At 43.7% G+C, this 24042-nt stretch overlaps 1 protein-coding gene across 9 annotated transcripts in view; it reads right to left on the bottom strand.

The window, feature by feature from the left end:
• Window positions 1-24042, bottom strand: part of CELF4 (CUGBP Elav-like family member 4) — a 1028038-nt gene that overhangs the window by 5687 nt on the left and 998309 nt on the right. Inside the window, exon 13 of one of the 9 annotated variants that reach the window (XR_009630571.2) lies at window positions 1826-1913. The exons of the other annotated variants lie outside the window; for them this stretch is intronic. The gene's annotated coding sequence lies outside the window, so the exon portion shown is untranslated. The remainder of the gene's footprint in view (window positions 1-1825; window positions 1914-24042) is intronic. 9 annotated transcript variants of the gene reach the window in all.

Here is a 24042-nt window from a genome sequence, read left to right as displayed (position 1 = left end):
AAGGAAAGAAAGAAGGAAGGAAGGAAAGGAGGGGGGAGGGAGGGAGGGAGGGAGGAAGGAAGGAAGGAAGGAAGGAAGGAAGGAAGGAAGGAAGGAAGGAAGGAAGCAGGGAAGGAAAGAAGGGAGTGAGGAAGGAAGGAAGGAAGGAAGGAAGGAAGGAAGGAAGGAAGGAAGGAAAGAAGGAAGGGAGGGAGGAAACAAGGAAGGAAGGAAACAAGGAAGGAAGGAAGGAAGGAAGGAAGGAAGGAAGGAAGGAAGGAAAGACGGGAGGGAGGAAGGAAGGAAGGAAAGAAAGGAGGGAGGGAGGGAGGGAGGGAGGAAGGAAGGAAGGAAGGAAGGAAAGAAGGGAGGGAGGGAGGGAGGGAGGAAGGAAGGAAGGAAGGAAGGAAGGAAGGAAGGAAGGAAGGAAAGAAAGGAGGGAGGGAGGGAGGGAGGAAGGAAGGAAGGAAGGAAGGAAGGAAGGAAGGAAGGAAGGAAGGAAGGAAGGAAGGAAGGAAGGAAAGAAGGAAGGAAGGAAGGAAGGAAAGAAGGGAGGGAGGGAGGGAGGGTGGAAGGAAGCAAGCAAGCAAGCAAGGAAGGAAACAGGAAAGGAAGGAAGGAAAGAAGGGAGGGAGGGAGGAAGGAAGCAAGCAAGGAAGGGAGGAAGGGACGAAGGAAGCAAGGGAGGGAGGGAGAAAGAAAGGAAGGAAGAAAGCAAGGGAGGGAGGGAGGGAACCCTTATTAAAAGAAAGAAAGAAAGAAAGAAAGAAAGAAAGAAAGAGGGAGGGAGGGAGGGAGGGAGGGAGGGAGGGAGGAAGGAAGGAAGGAAGGAAGGAAGGAAGGAAGGAAGGAAGGAAGGAAGGAAGATCAATTGAAAAAGACCCTTATTATCCATTTAAAAACACAAGATTTTCTTTTGTTGAAGGCTTTCTTGGCCGGAATCACTGGGTTGCTGTGAGTTTTCTGGGCTGTCTGGCTGTATTCCAGAAGCATTCTCTCCTGACATTTTGCCCACATCTATGGCAGGCATCCTCAGAGTTTGTGAGGTATATTGGAAACTAAGCAAGGGAGGTTTATATATTTGTGGAATGATGTCCTGGGTGGGAGAAAGAACTCTTGTCTTGATAAACCAACCTGGATACAGCATATTATTTGAGAACAGAGAAACGCTGGACCACTCTTAACAACCACCATGTCAGACCACTGAAATGCACAAGAATCACATGGACAATATATTGTTGAAGGCTTTCATGGCCGGAATCAATGGGTTGTTGTAGGTTTTTTCGGCCTATATGGCCATGTTCCAGGAAAACTCACAGCAACACAAGATTTTTGAGTGGAAAAATATCAATCACACATTGTTCCTGGTTATTATTATTATTTTTAGTTTTGGCTAGAAATGATTCATACATTTATTTAAAAAATCCCAATTTTTTGTGTTCCTAAAAGAAAATTAGGAATGCATGTTTTTCCCCCCCACTTCCATGTGAGATCGTAAGAAGCCCCCAACTGCTGAACAAGAACTTAAACAACAAAGAAACCACGGCAAGCACTAAAAGAAACAAACAAATCATAATTAAAGGAAGAAGAAGAGGAAGAGGAGGAGGAAGAAGAAGAATAGAAAAAATAATAATAATGAGCACAGCAATAAAAAACCGTGGCAGCACAAAAGTCAAGAAAGGCACATGTGATCATGACTGGCCAATCATCAACTGATACAACATCCAAGAAAAAAATGCTTCAATCACGGCACCTCCACAAAACTTGACGGTTATGTCATGCAACCAATCCGTAGCTTTGTTACATGGCGCCACCATGTCAACTTCGAGTTGATTTTTGAACTTACGGACTGGGGAACTGTATTCTCCACTTTCCTGTCATTACGTGAACTTTTTTCCTAGCTCAGCGCGAGACTGTGGTGGATTTGACTGGCCCTTGGTTGGTTTGGTTGGAATTTGATTGAATGACAAAAGAAGAAAATATATTTATATATATATATTTATATATAGTTTTTGGATTAAATAAAAAAGGAGGGGAGGAAGGAAGACAAAACAAAACAAAACAAAAGTAATTAAAAAATTGGAATATAATAAATAAAAGGAGGCACCAAGACACAGCACCGTTTCCAAAAAGGAGAAAACAGAAAACAGGAAGCAAAAATGTAAAGAATAACAACAATAACAACAACAACAAAGGAATGGAGGAAGCCTAGCAAAGAGACAGCGACATATACACACAGTTCATGTGGACACATAATAAACAGTGACCGTCAACAGAACAATATGTCGTGGCAGCTGATAGAAGCATGCGTTGGATGGATGGCCAGCAGACCGCCGATAAATGGGTTTGCAAAGTCTGGAAAATATACTGGCTGCAAACCATCCCTTTGGGGTTCGAAACAGACCTTTCCCAGCCACTTTCGGATTTGGAAGGCTGAACTGGATGCGATGTTTCTATTTAAAGATGGGTGTCAAGCCCCAAATGCAACTGCCCATCATTTTCAGAAAGAGCCTTGGAGGGAGCTTAGGCCTGATATGTCTTTCATCCATAGAAATGGAAAATGTACTGGTTGCAAACCATCCCTTTATGTCTTTAAAACAAATCTTTCCCAGACACTTTAAGAGAAAAAGGAAAAGAGATGGCTTGGATCCTATAGTTCAGTAGTTCTCAACCTTCCTAATGCTGCAACCCCTTAATACAGTTCATCATGTTGTGGTGACAAGCCAAACACATAATTATTTTCATTGCTACTTCATAACTGTCATTTTGCTACTGTTATTGACCTTGAGTTTTGGAGTTGTAGTTCACCTACATCCAGAGAGCACTGTGGAATCAAACAATGATAGATCTGGACCAAACTTGGCACAAATACTCAATATGCCCAAATGTGAATACTGATGAAGTTTGGGGAAAACAGACCTTGACATTTGGGAGTTGTAGTTGCTGGGATTTATAGTTCGCCTACAATCAAAGAGCATTCTGAACTCCACCATGGGATTGAACCAAATGGGATTGAACCAAACCTGGAACACAGAACTCCCATGACCAACAGAAAATACTGGAAGGGTCTGGTGGGCATTGACCTTGAGTTTTGGCGTTGTAGCTCACCTACATCCAGTGAGCACTGTGGACTCAAGCAATGATAGATCTGGACAAAATTTGGCACAAATACTCAATATGCCCAAATGTGAATACTGGTGAAGTTTGGGGGAAACAGACCTTCACATTTGGTAGTTGCTGAGATTTATAGTTCATCTACAATCAAAGAGCATTCTAAACTCCACCAACAATGGTATTGAACCAAACCTGGCACACAGAACTCCCATGACGAACAGAAAATACTGGAAGGGTCTGGTGGGCATTGACCTTGAGTTTTGGCATTGTAGCTCACCTACATCCAGTGAGCACTGTGGAGCCAAACAATGATAGATCTGGACCAAACTTGGCATGAATACTCAATATGCCCAAATGTGAATACTGATCAAGTTTGGGGGAAATAGACCTTGACATTTGGTAGTTGCTGGGATTTACAGTTCACCTACAATCAAAGAGCATTCTGAACTCCGCCAACAATGGTATTGAACCAAACCTGGCACACAGAACTCCCATGACCAACAGAAAATACTGGAAGGGTCTGGTGGGCATTGACCTTGAGTTTTGGCGTTGTAGCTCACCTACATCCAGTGAGCACTGTGGAGCCAAACAATGATAGATCTGGACCAAATTTGGCATGAATACTCAATATGCCCAAATGTGAATACTGGTGAAGGTTGGGGGAAACAGACCTTGACATTTGGTAGTTGCTGAGATTTATAGTTCATCTATAATCAAAGAGCATTCTGAATTCCACCAACAATGGTATTGAACCAAACCTGGCACACAGAACTCCGATGACCAACAGAAAATACTGGAAGGGTCTGGTGGGCATTGACCTTGAGTTTTGGAGTTGTAGTTCACCTACATCCAGAGAGCAATGTGGACTCAAACAATGATAGATCTGGACCAAACTTGGCACTAATACTCAATATGCTGATGCTGATGAAGTTTGGGGAAAATAGACCTTGATATTTGGGAGTTGTAGTTGCTGGGATTTATAGTTCACCTACAATCAAAGAGCATTCTGAACTCCACCAACGATGGGATTGAACCAAACCTGGCACACAGAACTCCCATGACCAACAGAAAATACTGGAAGGGTCTGGTGGGCATTGACCTTGAGTTCTGGAGTTGTAGCTCACCTACATACACAGAGCAGAATTTGAAGAGCACAAATGGAGAGCGAAAGAGAGAAACGTGCCAAGGGGAAGGCGCATCAAGCTAACCCCGACCGGGACCGCCTTCCACCTGGAAACAGATGCCCTCACTGCAGGAGAACATACAGATCAAGAATAGGGCTCCAGAATCATCTACAGACTCACCACCAGGATACGACACTTGGAGGACCATCATCCTCGGACTATGAGGGATCGCCTAAGTAAGCTTGGCCACACATGTCTTGGTTGTCACTTGTGATGTGTTGGTGGGGATGTTGCTCCTTAGCAGTTCACCTCTCTGGTATTCCAATGTTTTATTTTAATTCTGATATATTCATGTCACATTGCGCAGTTTTGACAGTGCGCTCTGCCATTTGAGATTTAATATTTCCATGGGTTTGAACTTTCGTTTTGACAGTTTTATACTGCATTGGGGGAGCGGAGGAAGTTCTACCCAGAAGGCTTAAGGATGTGTTATCATTCATGTCTCAAACCACCATCGCAATGCATACCCGAATGCTCTGGCGCACCCTTTTCTGTGGGTTTCGGCCCTTCTCCAATTGCCTCTTTTCTCCCTCCTCGAACAAGGTCTTCCGGAAACCAAGACCGCCCCCCGTAGCTCACAGCCAAGCCGGGCTTTGCGGAAACAAGCTAACTCTAATCTCTCAACACTCAATTAGCAGGTGGGATATTTTATTATTATTTTTTGCCTGCAGCTCCAAATTACCTTCAAGGTGTACAGCGCAATTAGCTAAAAATATTTCTTGACTCATTTTTAATTGCACTAAAACTAGGATACACCTCCAGCTAGGAAGAGTAAGGTGAAAATTGGTGTCCCCATATGTTTAAGATTGATTGAAGCCTGAGATCACTCAATAAGCTTTCATAGACCTATTAATTATTAAACTTTTATTAATTTCTTTCTTGCGCTTGTTTTAAAAAAAATCCAAAGCCTCGATTTGCACGATGTTCCTGAAACTCAATCACGGCAGCAGTGACGCCGGGTTTTGTGTGCTCAAAATAAAACCTGAGCACATCTCAGAGGATTAAATGGGGCCCAACGACACCAACTCGAATGTCCCCGAATTTATTTGCAGGGGAATGAGCACAGATATAAGTATCTATATCCTGTTTTCAATGTGCTCAATTAAAAATATGTAATCTGTGGATGCCGGCTGTATATCAAGTTCTAAGCCTGGAGATTTCACAGGGAATGGTAATCAGGGTGGAGGAGGAATCCAGGCGCTCGAGTTTACTTAAATTCAGGGAAAGCAACTTATACAGAAAGATAGATCTAATCCAGTGGTTCTCAACCTTCCTAAAGCCGTGACCCCTTAGTACAGGTCCTCATGTTGTGGTGACCCCCAACCATAATGTTATTTTCATTGCTACTTCACAACTGTAATTTTGTTACTGTTATGAATCATAATCTAAATATCTGATATGCAGAATGTATTTTCAGTCACTGGACCAAATTTGGCATGAATATCCAATACGACCAAATTTGAATACTGGTGAGGTTGGGGGGTGATTGATTTTGTCATTTGGTAATGCTGGAGTTGCTGGGATTTATAGCTCACCTAAAATCAAATAGACTTCTGAACTCCACCAATGATGGAATTGAATCAAACTGGGCACACAGAATTCCCATGACCAAGACAAAATACTGGGAAGGTCTGGTGGACACTGACCTTGAGTTTTTTTTGGAGTTGTAGTTCACCTACATCCAGAGAACACTGTGGACTCAAGCAATGATGGATCTGGATCAAACTTGGCACAAATACTCAATATGCCCAAATGTGAACACTGGTAGAGTTTGGAGAAAATAGACCTTGCCATTTGGGAGTTGTAATTGTTGGGATTTATAGTTCACCCACAATGAAATAGCATTCTGAACCCCACTGATAGAATTGGACCAAACTTTCCATACAGAATCCCCATGATCAACAGAAAATACTATGTTTTCTGATGGTCTTTGGCGACCCCTCTAACACCCCTCGCGACCCCCACAGGGGTCCCGACCCCCAGGTTGAGAAACACTGATCTAATCCATAGTTAAAACTGTGTTATTTTGTCCTTGCTCAAGGGAAAGCAATCACCCAAAAATACAACTGGCGTTCCACAACTCATAGAATCATAGAATCAAAGAGTTGGAAGAGACCTCATGGGCCATCCAGTCCAACCCCATTCTGCCAAGAAGCAGGAATATTGCATTCAAATCACCCCTGACAGATGGCCATCCAGCCTCTGTTTAAAAGCTTCCAAAGAAGGAGCCTCCACCACACTCCGGGGCAGAGAGTTCCACTGCTGAACGGCTCTCACAGTCAGGAAGTTCTTCCTCATGTTCAGATGGAATCTCCTTTCTTGTAGTTTGAAGCCATTGTTCCCTTGCGTCCTAATCTCCAGGGAAGCAGAAAACAAGCTTGCTCCCTCCTCCCTATGACATCCTCTCACATATTTATACATGGCTATGATATCTCCTCTCAGCCTTCTCTTCTTCAGGCTAAACATGCCCAGCTCCTTAAGCCGCTCCTCATAGGGCTTGTTCTCCAGACACTTGATCATTTTAGTTGCCCTCCTCTGGTTTAACTGTGGGTTTAACTTCTGCAGGTTTAATTATTCATGGGTTCGATTAATATGTTCACTCCAGGAATCTCTAGGTCCTCAAACATGACTTCATGGCCAACTTAGTTGACCATAGGTTAAACCAGATGACCTAGACCCCTTCTACACTGCCATATAATCCAGATTATCAAAGTGATAATCCACTTTATCTGCTTTGAACTAGAAAATCCAGTTGAAAGCAGATAATCTGGATTTTAAATGGCACTGCAGAAGGGGCCCTTGAGAATACTTCTGTAGGCATTTATAGGGTCTTCACTGCAATTCTATTGGATGCTATCTGGGAGAAATTTGTTTATTTATTTATTTACAGTATTTATATTCCGCCCTTCTCACCCCTCAGGGGACTCGGGGCAGATTACAATGTACATATACACGGGAAACATTAAATGCCATAGACACACAACATATATAGAGAGACACAGAGGCAATTTAACATTCCAGCTTTTGGCCACCAGTTTGTGACACTTTTTTTTTGTCGTGTTAGGAGTGACTTGAGAAATTGCAAGTTGCTTCTGGTGTGAGAGAATTGGCCATCTGCAAGGGCGTTGCCCAGTAGATACCTGGATGATTTGATGTTTTTATCATCCTTGTGGGAGGCTTCTCTCATGTCCCCGTATGAGGAGCTGGAGCTGATAGAGGGAGCTCATCCACCTCTCCCCGGATTTGAACCTGCAACCTGTCAGTCTTCAGTCCTGCCAGCACAGGGGTTTAACCCACTGCGCCACCAGGGGCTCTGTTTGTGACACTGATGAAGTACTTTCCGCATTCTTTGCAAATTACCTGGAGATTGTTTATGGCCTCATAAATTAGTTAAATTTGCCTCCCCACATAAGTGGTACCTAAATTTCCTACTTGAGAGATGCTACTGTCTTTTGGACTGCAAAGGCTGACAACAAGCTACACAATTTTGGTCGGGAGCTCACTCCAACCCGGAGTGAGCCTAAATTTTCTACTTGACAGATGCAATTGTCTTTCGGGCTGCAAAGGTTGACAATAAGCTACACAATTTTGGTCGAGAGCTCACTCCAACCCGGACTGGCTTCAAACTCATGACCTTTTGGTCATTAGTGATCTTAATGCAGCTGACTCCCAGCCAGCTGCGCCACAGTCCCAGCATACTGATGGACCTAGAGATCCCCAGAGAAGTGTCCCTTTAATGGATGGGAAAGGACTTTGTTCCCTCCCAGTGAAGGGAGAGATATAAAATTGTATGGCGCTTTTTGAGGGCGGAGCCAACATGGCTATCCTTCCCACCCTTTCTCTCAATTCCTAATTTCAACTGCCCTGTAACAGTGTACTTTAAGGGTTGCCAATGGGGCTGGGTAGGAATCCCCCCCCCCCCCGTTCTAGAGGTTTCTTTTCACCTACCCTACACTGTAGGCTTGGTTGATCCAAAAAAAAAAAAAAAAAAGATTCAAAACTCGTTTTGGATTTAGGGAGCACTGGTGGTTTGATTCTAGTCACTTCTGATTTTTTTTTCAAAAATCTCAAAACTTTCCAAAACTTCCAAATTCTCTCCTGACGTTTTGCCTGCATCTATGGCAAGCATCCTCAGAGGGTGAGGATGCTTGCCATAGATGCAGGCAAAACGTCAGGAGAGAATGCCTCTAGACCATGGCCATACAGCCCGAAAAACCTACAACAACTCAAACAGATCTCTGTTTCCATGCTTTGGAAATATCCAGGTTGCATGAATGCTATTTGCTCTACCTGAGCTTCCTTTGAAGACCATCCAGAAACCATAATTAGTTCAGAATATGCAGGAAGGTAAAGTCCAAAACACCTGGATGGCCAAAGTTTGCCCATGCCTGATCTAGACAGTATACTCCTATTGATGCAGCCAAGAATCACATTGCTTTTTTTCCCCGCTGCCTTGTTGTTATCCTCCTCCGAGTTGTTCCTGACTTCTGGCAATCCTAAAATCAGCTTATCACTACAGTTTCCTGGCATGAATTGTTCAGAAAGCCATTGCTTTTTTCTGGAGGTGATAACAGCAAAACTTACCCAAGGTCAGTGGGTTTCCATGGCTGAGCGGGGATTCAAACCTTGAGTCACAGTCCAATGCTCAAACCAGGCATCCCGCTGGCACTCCTAATGGGATGTACATTAAGGTAATATTCCAAAATGTACAGACTGCAGCTGATTGAAAAGGGCTCTGTTTTGGTGTTAATGATCCCATAATGACCCAAAACATTTCTTGTCATGCGGCGGCAAAAAAGCTAATGGGATTTTGGCCTGCATAAATAGGAGTATAGTGTTTAGATTCAGGGAAGTCATGCTACACTTCTATTCTGCCTTGGTTAGACCACACCTGGAATACTGTGTCCAATTCTGGGCACCGCAATTGAAGGGAGATGGTGACAAGTTGGAATGTGTCCAGAGGAGGGTGGCTAAAATGATCAAGGGTCTGGAGAACAAGCCCTATGAGGAGCGGCTTAAAGAACTGGGCATGAAGAGAAGGCTGAGAGGAGACATGATGAGGGCAATGTATCAAGATGTGAGGGGAAGTCTTAGTGAGGGAGGGAGCAAGCTTGTTTTCTGCTGCCTTGAAGACAAGGACGCGGAACAATGGCTTCAAACTACAGGAAAGGAGATTCCACCTGAACATGAGCTTTCTGACTGTGAGAGCTGTTCAGCAGTGGAACTCTCTGCCTTGGAGTGTGGTGAAGGCTCCTTCTTTGGAGGCTTTTAAACAAAGGTTGGATGGCCATCTGTTGGGAGTGCTTTGAATGCAATTTCCCTGCTTCTTGGCAGAATGGGGTTGGACTGGATGGCCCATGAGGTCTTTTCCAACTCTAGGATTCTAGGATTCTATCAAGATGTGAGGGGAAGTCATAGGGAGGAGGGAGCAAGTTTGTTTTCTGCTTCCATGGAGACTAGGAAGCAATGGAACAATAGCGTCAAACTACAGGAAAGGAGCTTCCACCTGAACATGAGGAAGAACTTCCTGACTGTGAGAGCTGTTCAGCAGTGGAACTCTCTCTCTGCCTTGGAGTGTGGTGGGGGCTCCTGGTTTGGTGGCTTTGAAACAGAGGCTGGATGTATTGTTGAAAAGTTTCATGGCCGGAATCACTGGGTTGTTGTGTGTTTTCTGGGCTGTATAACCAGGTTCCAGAAGCATTCTCTTCTGACGTTTTGCCTGCATCCATGCCAGGCATCCTCAGAGGTTGTGAGGACCTTGGAGGTTATGAGGCTGGATGGCCATCTGTTGGGGAGGTGCTTTGAATGCTCTTTTCCTGCTTCTTGGTGGAATGGGGTTGGACTGGATGGCCCATGAGATCTTGTCCAACTCTACGATTCTATGATTATGTCATGATGTGAAGGGAGGAGGGACCAGGCTGGTTTTTCACTGGAGACTAAGATGCAATGGAACAATAGCTTCAAACTACAGGAAAGGAGATTCCACTTGAACATTAGAAAGAACTTCCTGACTGTGGGAGTGTTCAGCAGTGGAACTCTCACCACAAAATGGGGGACGCCTGGCTCGAGAGAAGTACGTGTTAAAAAGATCTTGGAGTACTCATGGACAACAAGTTAAACATGAGCCAACAATGTGATGTGGCGGCAAAAAAAGCCAATGGGATTTTGGCCTGCATCAATAGGAGCATAGTGTCCAGATCTAGGGAAGTCATGCTACCCCTCTATTCCGCTTTGGTTAGACCACATCTGGAATATTGTGTCTAATTCTGGGCACCACAATTCAAGAGAGATATTGACAAGCTGGAATGTGTCCAGAGGAGGGCGACTAAAATGATCAAGGGTCTGGAGAACAAGCCCTATGAGGAGCGGCTTAGGGAACTGGGCATGTTTAGCCTGAAGAAGAGAAGGCTGAGAGGAGATATGATAGCCATGTATAAATATGTGAGAGGAAGCCACAGGGAGGAGGAGGGAGCAAGCTTGTTTTCTGCTTCCTTGGAGACTAGGACGCAAGGGAACAATGGCTTCAAACTACAAGAGAGGAGATTCCATCTGACTGTGAGAACCGTTCAGCAGTGGACTCTCTTCCCCGGAGTGTGGTGGAGGCTCCTTCTTTGGAAGCTTTTAAACTGAGGCTGGATGGCCATCTGTCAGGGGTGATTTGAATGCAATATTCCTGCTTCTTGGCAGAATGGGGTTGGACTGGATGGCCCAGGAGGTCTCTTTCAACTCTAGGATTCTATGATTCTGCCACAGAGTGTGGTGGAGGCTCCTTCCTTGGAGGCTTTTAAACAGGCTGGATGGCCATCTGTTGGGGGTGCTTTGAATGAGATTTCCCTGCTTCTTGGCAGGATGGGGTTGGACTGGATGGCCCATGAGCTGTCTTCCAACTCTAGGATTCTATGATTCTCGAGGATTCATCCTGAATGCAAGAGTATACTTCTCTTCTTAAAGACAGGATCCTTTGTGGTCCTGATACTTGCCCAATGGAGGGGGGAAGCGCCAACTTCCTACCTTCCTTCCCTCCCTCCCTCCCGGCCCATGACAGATTTTGAGAAACGAGGACATTGTCTGTGGTACCGGCCTCTTCTTTGATGGATTCCACCTCAGCCAAATGAAATTAAGATTTCAGCAAACAAGCTCCCCTTCTGCAGAACGGGCAGAACAAATGACGGCTGATAATTGCCAGCTCCTTTTGCTTATTCTTTGCTCTGTTCACTCCATCAGTCTCTCCAGATTATATTTTCAGCTGAGTTTAATGAACATCATTTATTAAACTAACACCAGGGCTCTGCTCTGGCCTCAGACAGATGTGTTCGCTAATATGAATCATTCCTTTAAATTGGATTATTCTGATTGGGAACAGATCTCTGCCACTCCACGGAACGCAAACAAATGGGGGCCGATTCGCCTCCGGTCGTGACAATAATCAGGTTGCATTCATTAAAAGCCCATCCTGGTGCCGTCCGCATCTGGGACTGGAAGGGCAAGTGTGATTACCGCTTCCTGTTGATACCCCAGGTACACAATGAATACAATCCACACCGCAAATTCATTTTTAACCCATTTCTGGGATAGAAGGGTAAAACAGTGAAGCTCGCCCGGCTCAGGGACACGTGCCGTGACTTTCCGATGCATCAGCCATGGGCAAAGTCAATCAGTTATAGCTCTTGCTTTCCACCACAAATGGTTGCTATTCTAATTGGCAACAAGGCGGCAAATGTGTTTTGTGTTCTAGCAGGTTGACTCCAAGGAGAGCCAGTGGTGCCGATGGACGGCATTAAGTTATACATGCAGATTTATTTCTACATTGGGTTTTTGTAGGTTTTTTCGGGCTATATGGCCATGATCTAGAGGCATTCTCTCCTGACGTTTCACCTGCATCTATGGCAAGCATCCTCAGAGGTAGTGAGGATGCTTGCCATAGATGAAGGTGAAACGTCAGGAGAGAATGCCTCTAGACCATGGCCATATAGCCCGAAAAAACCTACAACAACCCAGTGATTCCGGCCATGAAAGCCTTCGACAATATATTTCTACATTCATAGAATCATAGAGCTGGAAGAGACCTCGTGGGCCATCCAGTCCAACCTCGTGCCAAGAAGTAGGAAAATCGTATTCAAAGCACGTTGCAATGAAATCAACCCAAGGAGCTGAAATGAAATTTTCTGTGATTCCATCTAAACATTAGAACGAATCCACCCAACAGTGGGGGGAACATCTTGGCTGCTGGAATTATTCCATAGTGGAAACCAGCACCTTCAAAGATGTTAGACCTTCCTGCTTGGGAGGTCTTCAAAAGGAGAGGCTGGATGGCCATATAATGAGTGCTTATTTGTGTATTCTCCCATTCTGCTTTGTTAGACCACACCTGGAATATTGTGTCCATTCTGGACACCACAATTCAAGAGAGATATTGACAAGCTGGAATGTGTCCAGAGGAAGGTGACTAAAATGATCAAGGGTCTGGAGAACAAGCCCTATGAGGAGCGGCTTAAGGAGCTGGGCATGGTTAGCCTGAAGAAGAGAAAGCTGAGAGGAGATATGATAGCCATGTATAAATATGTGAGAGGAAGCCACAGGGAGGAGTCCAATGTGGGCTAGGCAAAACTACGGTGGGGTGGATCTGTAATTGGTTAAATGGACTAACCCAGAGGGTGCTCACCAATGCTTCCTCTTCATCTTGGAAAGAAGTGACAAGTGGAGTGCTGCAGGATTCTGTCCTGGGCCCGGTCCTGTTCAACATCTTTATTAATGACTCATATTGCACCATGTTAATGAATATAAGATGGTTTCAGATCCATAGCTCATGGCTACAAATCAAAGCTGCAATGCATAATGTCAGCTGAGATCTTTCACACCAAAACCCAGTTGCATCATGATGGTGGGGTCAGGAATATTGTGCTCCAAAACTCTGTCTGTCTGAATCCGGAAGTCCCAGAGGAGTTTGGCATGTTCATTCTCTGTAACTTTTTCCGGCTTGTGATCCCACCAGTTCTTTGTTGCAGGCAGATGGTATTTGTGGCACAAGTTCCAATGAATCATCTGAGCAAGGGTGTTATGCCTCTGTTTGTAGTCTGTCTGCGCAATCTTCTTGCAGCAGCTGAGGATGTGATCTATTGTTTCATCTGCTTCCTTGCAGAGTCTACATTTGGGATCTGTTGTCAACTTTTCAATTCTGGCTTATTATTATTATTATTATTATGATTATTATTATTATTATTATTAGGTGACTAGGCTGCCTCAATAATAGTATAGTATCTAATAATTCAAATCAGTTTGTATTTTGCAATCTTTCTGCCTCAAAATTTGGAGTGAGCAAAAAACACTGGGTTCTATTGGCTGCCCAATGCAGCCCCTGAGTTCCCTTCCATCACCACCACATAGGTCCAAATCTATGGCTTGCAACAACATGCACCCTTTTCCCCTGCAGAGAACTGCAGCTCTGCTGGGACAACAAGGTATGTAGTCACCATGAAACATGTTTTCTACATATTACTGGAACTTTTTAGGAGCAGAAGCGTTGCAAAAAGTAAGGTGCCAGCAAATTTGTGGCAAGCAAGAAGGCTGTCCTGGGAGGCTTCGTTATAGGCTGGCAATCTGCCTTCCTCCAACGTTGGAAATGTTCCCATATCTGATCTAAAACATGAACAGATATGGTGCAGCTGCTGGGCTCATAGTTCATATGATTCAGCAGCTTTCTCTGACAGTGGAACATTAAGTACACTTTGTCAGCCAAATCATACATTTCTGGTTCGTGAAGCAATTTGCACAATCACTCCCTACATTTCAAGGATTTCAATACACACCCACCCACACACTATTTTTTTTTTGGGGGGGGGGATCATACGTATTTATTTTATTAACTGGTGAAGAACTTGTAAAAAGGTACAGAACTGTATACTTGTAGAGAAAGTATATGGAAATAGGAACTGCCTATGTTGCTGTTCATTCGTTCAATCATCTCAGACTCTTCGTGACCTCATGGACCAGCCCACGTCAGAGCTCCCTGTCGGCCGTCACCACCCCCAGCTCCTTCAAGGTCAGTCCAGTCACTTCAAGGATGCCATCCATCCATCTTGCCCTTGGTCTGCCCCTCTTCCTTTTACCTTCCACTTTCCCCAGCATCATTCCCTTCTCTAGGCTTTCCTGTCTCCTCATGATGTGGCCAAAGGACTTCAACTTTGTCTCTAGTCTCCTTCCCTCCAATGAGCAGTCGGGCTTTATTTCCTGGAGGATGGACTGGTTGGATCTTCTCGCAGTCCAAGGCACTCTCAGAACTTTGGAACTGCCTATACCCAAGTGAAATCTAACTTAACAGAATTGCCTCTCTGGATCCAAGATATTTGAAATACTTGGCAGTTTTGGAGGCTCTTGAACCTCAAGTCAAAGAGGCAATGAATCCATTCCAGGTCTTGTGTTTCACATGATATTGAAAATAGGATGGTTGAGGTTAGAAGGAAGAGTGGCTGGGAAATAAAATCCAATAAAAACTTGGTACAGGGCATGGTAGAAATCATATCAACTGTATGCTACAGCAGGAATGGGAGAATGTATGGAACTTAAAGTGTTGTTGGACTGCACCTCCCATGATCCCTCACTATTGACTGTAGTGGCTAATAGTCTAACTTCCTGGATGTCCACATATTCCTTACCCATGTGTTACATCTTATAAGATGATTATCCAAGGATGTCTTGGAAGAATTGGGTTTTGGTGCTCCTCTGTTGTGCCAGCTCCACTGGCTGCCAATTAGCTTCCGAGCACAATTCAAAGTGCTGGTGTTAACCTATAAATCCCTAAATGACTCCAGCCCAGTTTACCTGTCCGAACGGATTCTCCCCTATGAACCATCAAGGTTGTTAAGATCTTCGGGAGGGGCCCTGGTCTCGGTCCCACCACCCTCGCAATCGCGTCTGGTGGGGACGAGGGGCAGGTCCTTTTCGGTGGTGGCCCCTCGGCTCTGGAACTCTCTCCCACTGGAGATTAGAACTGCCCCTTCTCTCCTGACTTTTAGAAAGCTGGTGAAAACTTGTCTTTGGAATTTGGCATTTGATGAGTGAGTCAATAACTCTTGACCACACGGACGGATGGTGATGAATTGTGATTTCATTCTGATGACTTGGCCTTATGTAATTATATGATTGTATTTTAATGTATTTTATGTATTAGTGTATTATGAGGTGTGATGTTTTATACTATTGTTTATGAATCTTTTGTTGTGAACCGGCCTGAGTCCCTCCTCGGAGGTCGAGAAGACCGGGTTATAAAAGCGCTAAATAAATAAATAAATAAATAATAAGATCTCAGTTGACATTCTGCATTGTAGCTTTGATTTGTAACCATGAGCTATGGATCTGAAACTATCTTATATTCATTAACATGGTGCAAGATAGGGTTAGGCACTATTGCTATGGTTGCAAATGCCCCTCGCAGCCCACCATAATAGCCAGAAACTGCATCAAGTCTTTTTATCTCTGTTTAGCTTTGGCCAAAGAATCTACAAGCCGCAATATTGCTTTCAGTCCAATCCTCTCACACCTATAGTTGGGATAGAGTTTATTCCAAGTACCAGCATTTTATGGAACTTCAGAGTTGTGCAGATAAGTGCAAAGTGTGCATGAGCAAAGGCATGCACAATAATCCTTGGGTTGTTGTAGGTTTTTTTTTGCTATATAGTCATGTCCTAGAGGCATTCTCTCCTGACACATCTCACCACACTAAAACAGTGGATGTGGCTCTTAATGAGACATGCCACATTATCACGGGGTGTCTGCGCCCTACACCACTGGAGAAATTACACTGTTTAGCCGGTATTGCACCACCTGACATCCGCCGGGAAGTAGCACCCAATAGTGAAAGGACCAAGGCAGAGACATCTCCAGCTCATCCCCTGTTTGGGTATCAGACAGCACGTCAATGACTTAAATCTAGAAATAGTTTTCTAAGGTCTACAGAGACACTCGCTGGAACACGTCAGCAAGCGAGAGTTCAAAACTGGCAGGCTCAAAACCAGAACCTGAACCAATGGCTGATACCAAATGAGAGACTCCCCCCTGGGCACACAGAAGAACTGGGAGACTTGGAAGGCGCTGAGCAGACTGCGCTCTGGCACCATGAGATGCAGAGCCAACCTCAAGAAATGGGGCCACAAAGTGGAATCCACGACATGCGAGTGCGGAGAAGAGCAAACCACTGACCACCTGCTGCAATGCAACCTGAGCCCTGCCACATGCACAAGGGAGGACCTTCTTGCAGCAACACCAGAAGCACTCCAAGTGGCCAGCTACTGGTCAAAGGACATTTAATCAACTACCAAACTCACAAATTTTGTATTTTGTCTGTTTGTTTGCTTTGTTCTGTTAGAAATGTAATATAATTTGACTGGTTGTCCTGACACGACAAATAAATAAATTCTCTCCTGACGTTTCGCCTGCATCTATGGCAAGCATCCTCAGAGGTAGTGAGGTTAGTAATCCTTATTTGACACATATGTTAGCAGAACATAATGTATCTGGAGCTTGCTTGTTGTTTAAGAGGATGTTCTTGAGTCTAGCACTATGTGGAGTTATAACCTCTGGTTGTTGGCCATGGGCACATAATATTGCATTTGCAGTATTTCTATTATTTTATATTACATGTAAAATTACTAATATTATATTTTATATTACATGTAATATTACTAATAATACTACAGTATAATGGTATAGCACAATAGAGTAATATATAATACTAATATTGTGCTATGGTAATAATATATTTTATTTACATATTACTTGTAAGCTGCCCTGAGTCCCCTTTGGAGTGAGAAGGGTGGCATATAATGTCATAAATAAATACATAAATAAATAAATAATTGCACAAATAGCAGAACTCAGTACCCAGCACAGACCATGGGGAGATATTTACTATTGTCAAAATGGATTTGATCAGGTTCACTAAAACCAGTAAACCCCGGTGACGCAGTGGGTTAAACCCCTGTGCCGGCAGGACTGAAGACCGACAGGTCGCAGGTTCAAATCCGGGGAGAGTCGGATGAGCTCCCCCTGTCAGCTCCAGCTCCCCATGTGGGGACATGAGAGAAGCCTCCCACAAGGATGATAAAAATGTCAAATCATCCAGGCGTCCCATGGGCAACGTCCTTGCAGGCGGCCAATTTTCTCACACCAGAAGTGACTTGCAGTTTCTCAAGTCGCTCCTGGCATGACAAAAAGAAACCAAAACCAAACTAAAACCAGTGGTGGTCAACCTGTGAGTGCCCAGATGTTTTGGCTGCCAAACTGGCTCAGATGTCTGGGAGTTGTAGGCCAAAACACCTGGGAACTAACTGACTAAAAGAGTCAACATGAGCTGGATCTTGATCTTTATTTTACTCCAACAGTGACAATCAGAAGCTGGTCCACTGACAGAGTTCCTCAGCCTGGCCTCAGACACTGGTGGAAAAGGGCTGAGTACATCATTCAGTGATGCTGCTGGCTCTTAAGGTGGGCTAAAGAGGTTATTCAGGAGATGTAACTTAATTACACGTTTGTAATTAAGTAGCTTATGCCAGACACCAATGCTCATGTTCCATCAAGGGTATAATGAGACAACAGAGTAGGAAGTGGTCAGTAGCAAAGGAGTTTGTGCAGAAAACCATTTTCATAGGTAATGACTACGATAATCCTCAACTCATGCATTTTAATTAGAAAATATGTTGTGAAGTGTCCAAAGAAGCAAATCAATTTTTTAAAAAATGATATTTTCCCCCCATGCAGAATAGTTGTGGAAACTAAATAACGGTGACTAAGGAGTAAATACAATATTGTGCAATTCACCCAAGTGTAATTATGCGAACTGTTAATAAAGTCTAATGTGCTGTGATTTTTCTGCAAACTTATGGAGAAACTGTCTACTTGAAATTCCTTCCCATATATTACTTGCAAAAGCCAAGATTACTGAGTTTTCTTTGCTCCGGTGAATCATGTCTAAATGGCGTCGGCACAAGAGTCAAAGTTGAGAACGGATTTTCATATGCAGCTGTAGATGCACCAAAAGGTGAGTCCTTCCCCATACAAAAAGTGTGGGTGTGGAAAGGATTCCCTCTACATGCACAATGTACAATTCCATGAAGGATGAGTGCAGGATTTGACTATGGCCTTTTCTATTGAGACTGACACTGTGTTTCTAAATGCTCATCTGCAATACTGGAATAAGAATGTTACTATGGGGCAGAATTCTTACTTTTTGATGGAGGGTAGTTATGAATGTATTTTGCTCGTCCCCATTGCCACGCTCCTGGGTTGCGTGAAAGCATGCTGGGACAAAGGAGCGACGGCCCTTTTGCCTTTGACACTAGAAATGCGGGTGGTTATTTGCATCTGTTTCTAATGTTAATGCGAACTCAGAGGTCCCTTGTAAGGCAGATATCAAAAGGGAATTGAAAATGTGGTGGTTCTTAGCAAAGCCAAAACTAAAATTCAAATGGTGCTCTTTGTATGGAATCATAGAATTACAGAGTTGGGAGGAGTTGTTTCCAGAGCTTTGACCACTTTGGTTGCCCTTCCCTAGACACTTTCATCTTATTTGTTCATATCCTTCTTGAATTGCTTTGCCCAGAACTGGACACAGGATTATTCCAGACCAGGTCTGACCAAAGCAGAATAGAGTGAGCTATGTCTTCCCTCTATCTAGACACTATCTTCCTATTAATGCAGCTGAGAATTCACTATTTCAATAAAATGCTCGTATTCCTCAGAGATTGGCATGGTCGATGTGATTATGTCATCTAAGATGTCTGAGAATTTAGTCCAATCTGCCTTTCTGAAGTTGAATCTTCATTTAAATCGAACTTCCTGAGGCCTTATTGTTGGGAACAGTTGGCATACTATTGGTCAGTGCTGTGTGTTTGGGATTCGTGGTCCCACTGATTTGGTTCATTGCTGTACGATGCTGTCGCTCACAAATAGGAGGTCTGGGTTATAACCTTGGTGCCATCTCCCGCTGTTGTAGTATGGTGGGAGCTTGCTATCATGGATGAGTGATAGTTTGTACAATTCAGACCAGAAGAGGACGGCCTCTGGAGAAATTACACTGCTTAGCCGATATTGCACCACCTGACATCCGCCGGGAAGTAGCAGCCAATAGTGAAAGGACCAAGGCAGAGACATCTCCAGCTCATCCCCTGTTTGGGTATCAGCCAGCACGTCAACGACTTAAATCAAGAAATAGTTTTTTAAGATCTACAGAGACACTCGCTGGAACACGTCAGCAAGCGAGAGTTCAAAACTGGCAGGCTCAAACCCAGAACCTCAATCAATGGCTGATACCAAATGAGAGACTCCCCCCGGGGCACACAGAAGACTGGGCAACTTGGAAGGCGCTGAACAGACTGCGCTCTGGCACCACGAGATGCAGAGCCAACCTTCAGAAATGGGGACACACGAGTGTGGAGAAGAGCAAACCACTGACCGCCTGCTGCAATGCAACCTGAGCCCTGCCACATGCACCATGGAGGACCTTCTTGTGGCAACACCAAAGGCACTCCAAGTGGCCAGATACTGGTCAAAGGACATTTAATCAACTACCAAACTCACAAATTTTGTATTTTGTCTGTTTGTTTGTTTTGTTCTGTTAGAAATGTAATATAATTGACTCGTTGCACTGACACAACAAATAAATAAAAATAAAAAGCCGAGAATTGCCTTGGATTTTTTTTAGCTGCCACATGACACTGCTTTCTCATGTTCTGATCTACTAAGTCTGATCTACTAAGAATTCTAGATTCCTTTCACATATGCTGATTTTTTCTGCCTAAGTGTAATATCATATGTCTACCCCTACACTCTTTTTGCACAAAGCAACACAAAAATTGTGGTGTTTTTGTATCCAAAGGATAAGTCCCGGTTCTTCAGGACCAGAGCTGAGTAATAATGGGCTGCCATCTGGGTCATAACTTATGGAAAAGAAATCACTTTTCAGGTCATTTCCCAGCTCCCTAAGCTGTTAAAGTTATTTTGTATTCTGATCATGTTGTATGGAGTACTAACTATTCCTCTTAATTTGATGTCAACTGCAAAATTGATCAGCCTGCCCTCTAAACCTTCATCTAAGTCATTAAAAAGATATTTAACAGAACTGGGACCAGGACCGAACCCTCTTCATGGCACTCCATTAGACACGTATTTCCAGGATGAAGTGGAACCATTGGAGAGAAGCACTCTTTGGGTTCAGTCACTTAACCAATTGCCAAGCCCACATCTGATGAGTTTGCTTGCAAGAAGGTCATTGGGGACTTTGTGTAAGGCCTTACTAAAATCAAGATATAATACATCCACAGCATTCCCTGCATCTACCAAGCTTGTAACTCTATAAAAAAAGAGATTGGTCTGGCATGACTTGTTTTTAAGAAATCCATGCCAACTTTTAGTAATCACAGCATTCCTTTCTAAGTAATTACTGACTGCCTCCTTAATGATCTGCTCCATAATCTTTCCTAGTATTGATGTCAGGTTGACTGGACAGTAATTGTTTGGGTCCTCATTTTTCCCTTCTTGAAAATTGGGACATTTGCCCTCCTCTGAAGCCTGCTGGGACTTCTCATGTTCTCCAAGAATTCTCAGAGATTATTGCCAGTGATTCTGAAATGACTTTTGCTAGTTCCTTCAAAACTTTTTGATATAGTTCATCTGGCCCAGGAGACTTGAATTCATTTGGAGAAGACAATTATGCTGGGGAAAGTGGAAGGCAAAAGGAAGAGGGGCCGCCCAAGGGCAAGATGGATGGATGGCATCCTTGAAGTGACTGGACTGACCTTGAAGGAGCTGGGGGTGGTGACGGCCAACAGGGAGCTCTGGCGTGGGCTGGTCCATGAGGTCACGAAGAGTCGGAGACGACTGAACGAATGAACAACAACAAGACAGGTATTTCTGGACTCCTTCTTTATCTTTTTTGGGTTGCATCTCCTCAATTACTTCATTCACCCCATATTGAACATCAATATGTTTTTGGGAGACAACTGAGGCAAAGAAGGTGTTGAGCAGCTCTGCCTTTTCCCTCTCCCCTGTTAGCATTTTCTTCTTATTCTAAAGGAAGCAAACAAGAAAGCCATTCCTGACCTGTGGTGATCCTAAGGTGTTTCAACAAGAGGATTTTCTTGGCAGAATTTTCTCAGAAGAGGTTTGCGATGGACTTTGTTCGAAGTTGAAAGAGTGTGACTTGTCTTAAGTCAGCAGGTGGATTTCATGGCCAAGAGGAAAATCAAACCCTGGTCTCCAAAATCAGTGCCCAGTCCACTACACCACGCTGACTGTACTAAATAATATATTCTCCCAGATAGATCCAGGACCTTGATTAAAGCTCAACAAGTATTCATAGCACTCTTATGGGTTGCCCTTGGCTTCAAAATATTGCTTTCACTTGCAGTCGTCCCCTCCCCAAAACTGCTCCTCACCGGGAGAAAGGCAATTCAGCTGTTTAATCAAATGTGTTTGCATAGCTAGATTACTCTTGTCATACCTGAGTATCGTATTATTTTCTTGGGGGTGGCATTTTGCTTGGTTTTGTTCTGGAACAGTGTCAATGATTTGGCATTAGGGAGGTGACGATTTGGGAATGGGGGGATAGTTAATTGAGAGCAGGAAGACAGGTGTGGAAAGGAAAGGACGAGATCTTTATACAGCCACATCTGAACCCACTTAGAAAGCAATCCAAAGGAAGGAGGGGGTGTTTGAACAAATTATGGGAGAGTCCCAAACTCTGCTGGTTTTATGCCAAGCCGGGAGAAGGTGGTATGTGTTTTCAGCTGGAAGGGAAATTCGCACACCGTAATTGAATTTGTACAATTCATTTTGTTTTGGGCTAGTCCCAGCTGTGTCTCAACTCGGGCTGAATTATTTTTGTTTCACTTTAATGAAATGCCCTGAATATTTCTGAACAGGTGTTAGCCACTCTCCATCAACGTCTTTGCAGTCTTAAGGCGGCACCAATTTTGCGTGCGTGCTTCTTTTGCTCTTAGTCCTATATTGTAAATCTGAACACGTGTACAACTCCAGGCCATTAAAAAAAGGAACCAAAATAACATAGCATCCTATTGGGGCTTTACAGACACCTATGGTTTCTAATGTATTTTTGGAGATATGGCATAATATCTGCATTTGCAGTCTGCGGTTGCATTAGCATAGGTCTGGTAATGTAAATGTTGTAGTTGAACATTTCTTTGATGTGATGTAACTATCTTCAATGGCCCCATGGATTCATTGGGATTTTGGAACAATATGCACATTGATAGGTTATTGGCCATGTAATGTTGGCATTGTGGAGAAGAGTGCTTCCTTGGAGACTAATATGATGGGAAATTACACTAATATTTTGAAGAAAAGAGCAGGTGTGACTCCTGTCTTGTAATGTGTCCAGAGGAGGGTGACTAAAATGATCAAGGGTCTGAAGAACAAGCCCTATGAGGAGCGGCTTAAGGAGCTGGGCATGTTTAGCCTGAAGAAGAGAAGGCTGAGAGGAGATATGATAGCCATGTATAAATATGTGAGAGGAAGCCACAGGGAGGAGGAGGGAGCAAGCTTGTTTTCTGCTTCCCTGGAGACTAGGACATGAAACAATGGCTTCAAACTACAAGAGAGGAGATTCCATCTGAACATGAGGAAGAACTTCCTGACTGTGAGAGCCGTTCAGCAGTGGAACTCTCTGCCCCGGAGTGTGGTGGAGACTCCTTCTTTGGCAGCTTTTAAACAGAGGCTGGATGGCCATCTGTCAGGGGTGATTTAAATGCAATATTCCTGCTTCTTGGCAGGGGGTTGGACTGGATGGGCCATGAGGTCTCTTCCAATTCTTTGATTCTTTGATTCTATTATTCTATTACATCACTACTTAATTAATTCAGTGTACATTTACATTATTTAGGCTCTCAATTAAAAATTGGTAGTAATTCTATTTCCCATTAGATTTTCATAGTTCTTCCTCTCTAGACATGGGAAGGTGCCTGTTCACTGAAATTGAAAACAAACAAACAAACAAACAAAAAGACTACACATTCCTTGTACCTCATAAATATAAGCTAAGGCACACACCACACTGTTACATTGACCGGGCATTTTTGCCATCACATGACATTGTTGGCTCATGTTTAACTTGTTGTCCACAAGGACTCCAAGATCTTTTTCACACGTACTGCTCTCGAGCCAGGCATTCTTTGAAGGATCTTGATAAAATCTTGAAGTGTCAAGATATATCACTCAATGCTAAATTTAGGATAGTCCATGTTGTTGTATTTCCCATTTCTACGTAGGGTTGTGGAAGCTGGGCAGTGAAGAAGATCCAGCCATTTGAGATGTGGTGTCATAGAGGACTTCTAAAGACTCCTTGGACTGCCGAAAAAGACAAATAAATGGGTCCTGGAGCAAACGAAACCTGAAGGTTCCCTGGAAGCCAAGATGCTGTCATATTTTGGTCACATTATGAGAAGACATTATTCATTAAGGAATAGAATAATGCTTTGTAAGGTGGAAGGCAGTAGGACAAGAGAACCACCCTCCAGATGGATAGACTCCACCAAGGAAGTCTTTGAGACCTGATGTGGAGAATTGGGCCTCTCTCGTTGATTGGTTCACCATAGATCAAAGTTCACTTGAAGGCATCTAACAACAAACCAGCACTTTAAATTAGGCTTGGAATTGTTTTGGAGACTGCAAAACCTTTGCAATATTTTCAGGTCTCATAGTGGCTTCCAACCTCCTTCACTGCAATAACCTTCAGGACGGTTATACTTTGCTCTAATTC

This window comes from Anolis sagrei, chromosome 2, assembly GCF_037176765.1.
Source record: "Anolis sagrei isolate rAnoSag1 chromosome 2, rAnoSag1.mat, whole genome shotgun sequence".
In the NCBI taxonomy this organism is placed as follows: Eukaryota; Metazoa; Chordata; class Lepidosauria; order Squamata; family Dactyloidae; genus Anolis; species Anolis sagrei.
The sequence above is the reverse complement of the archived record's forward strand: the minus strand, read 5'-3'. Positions and strand labels throughout refer to the sequence as shown.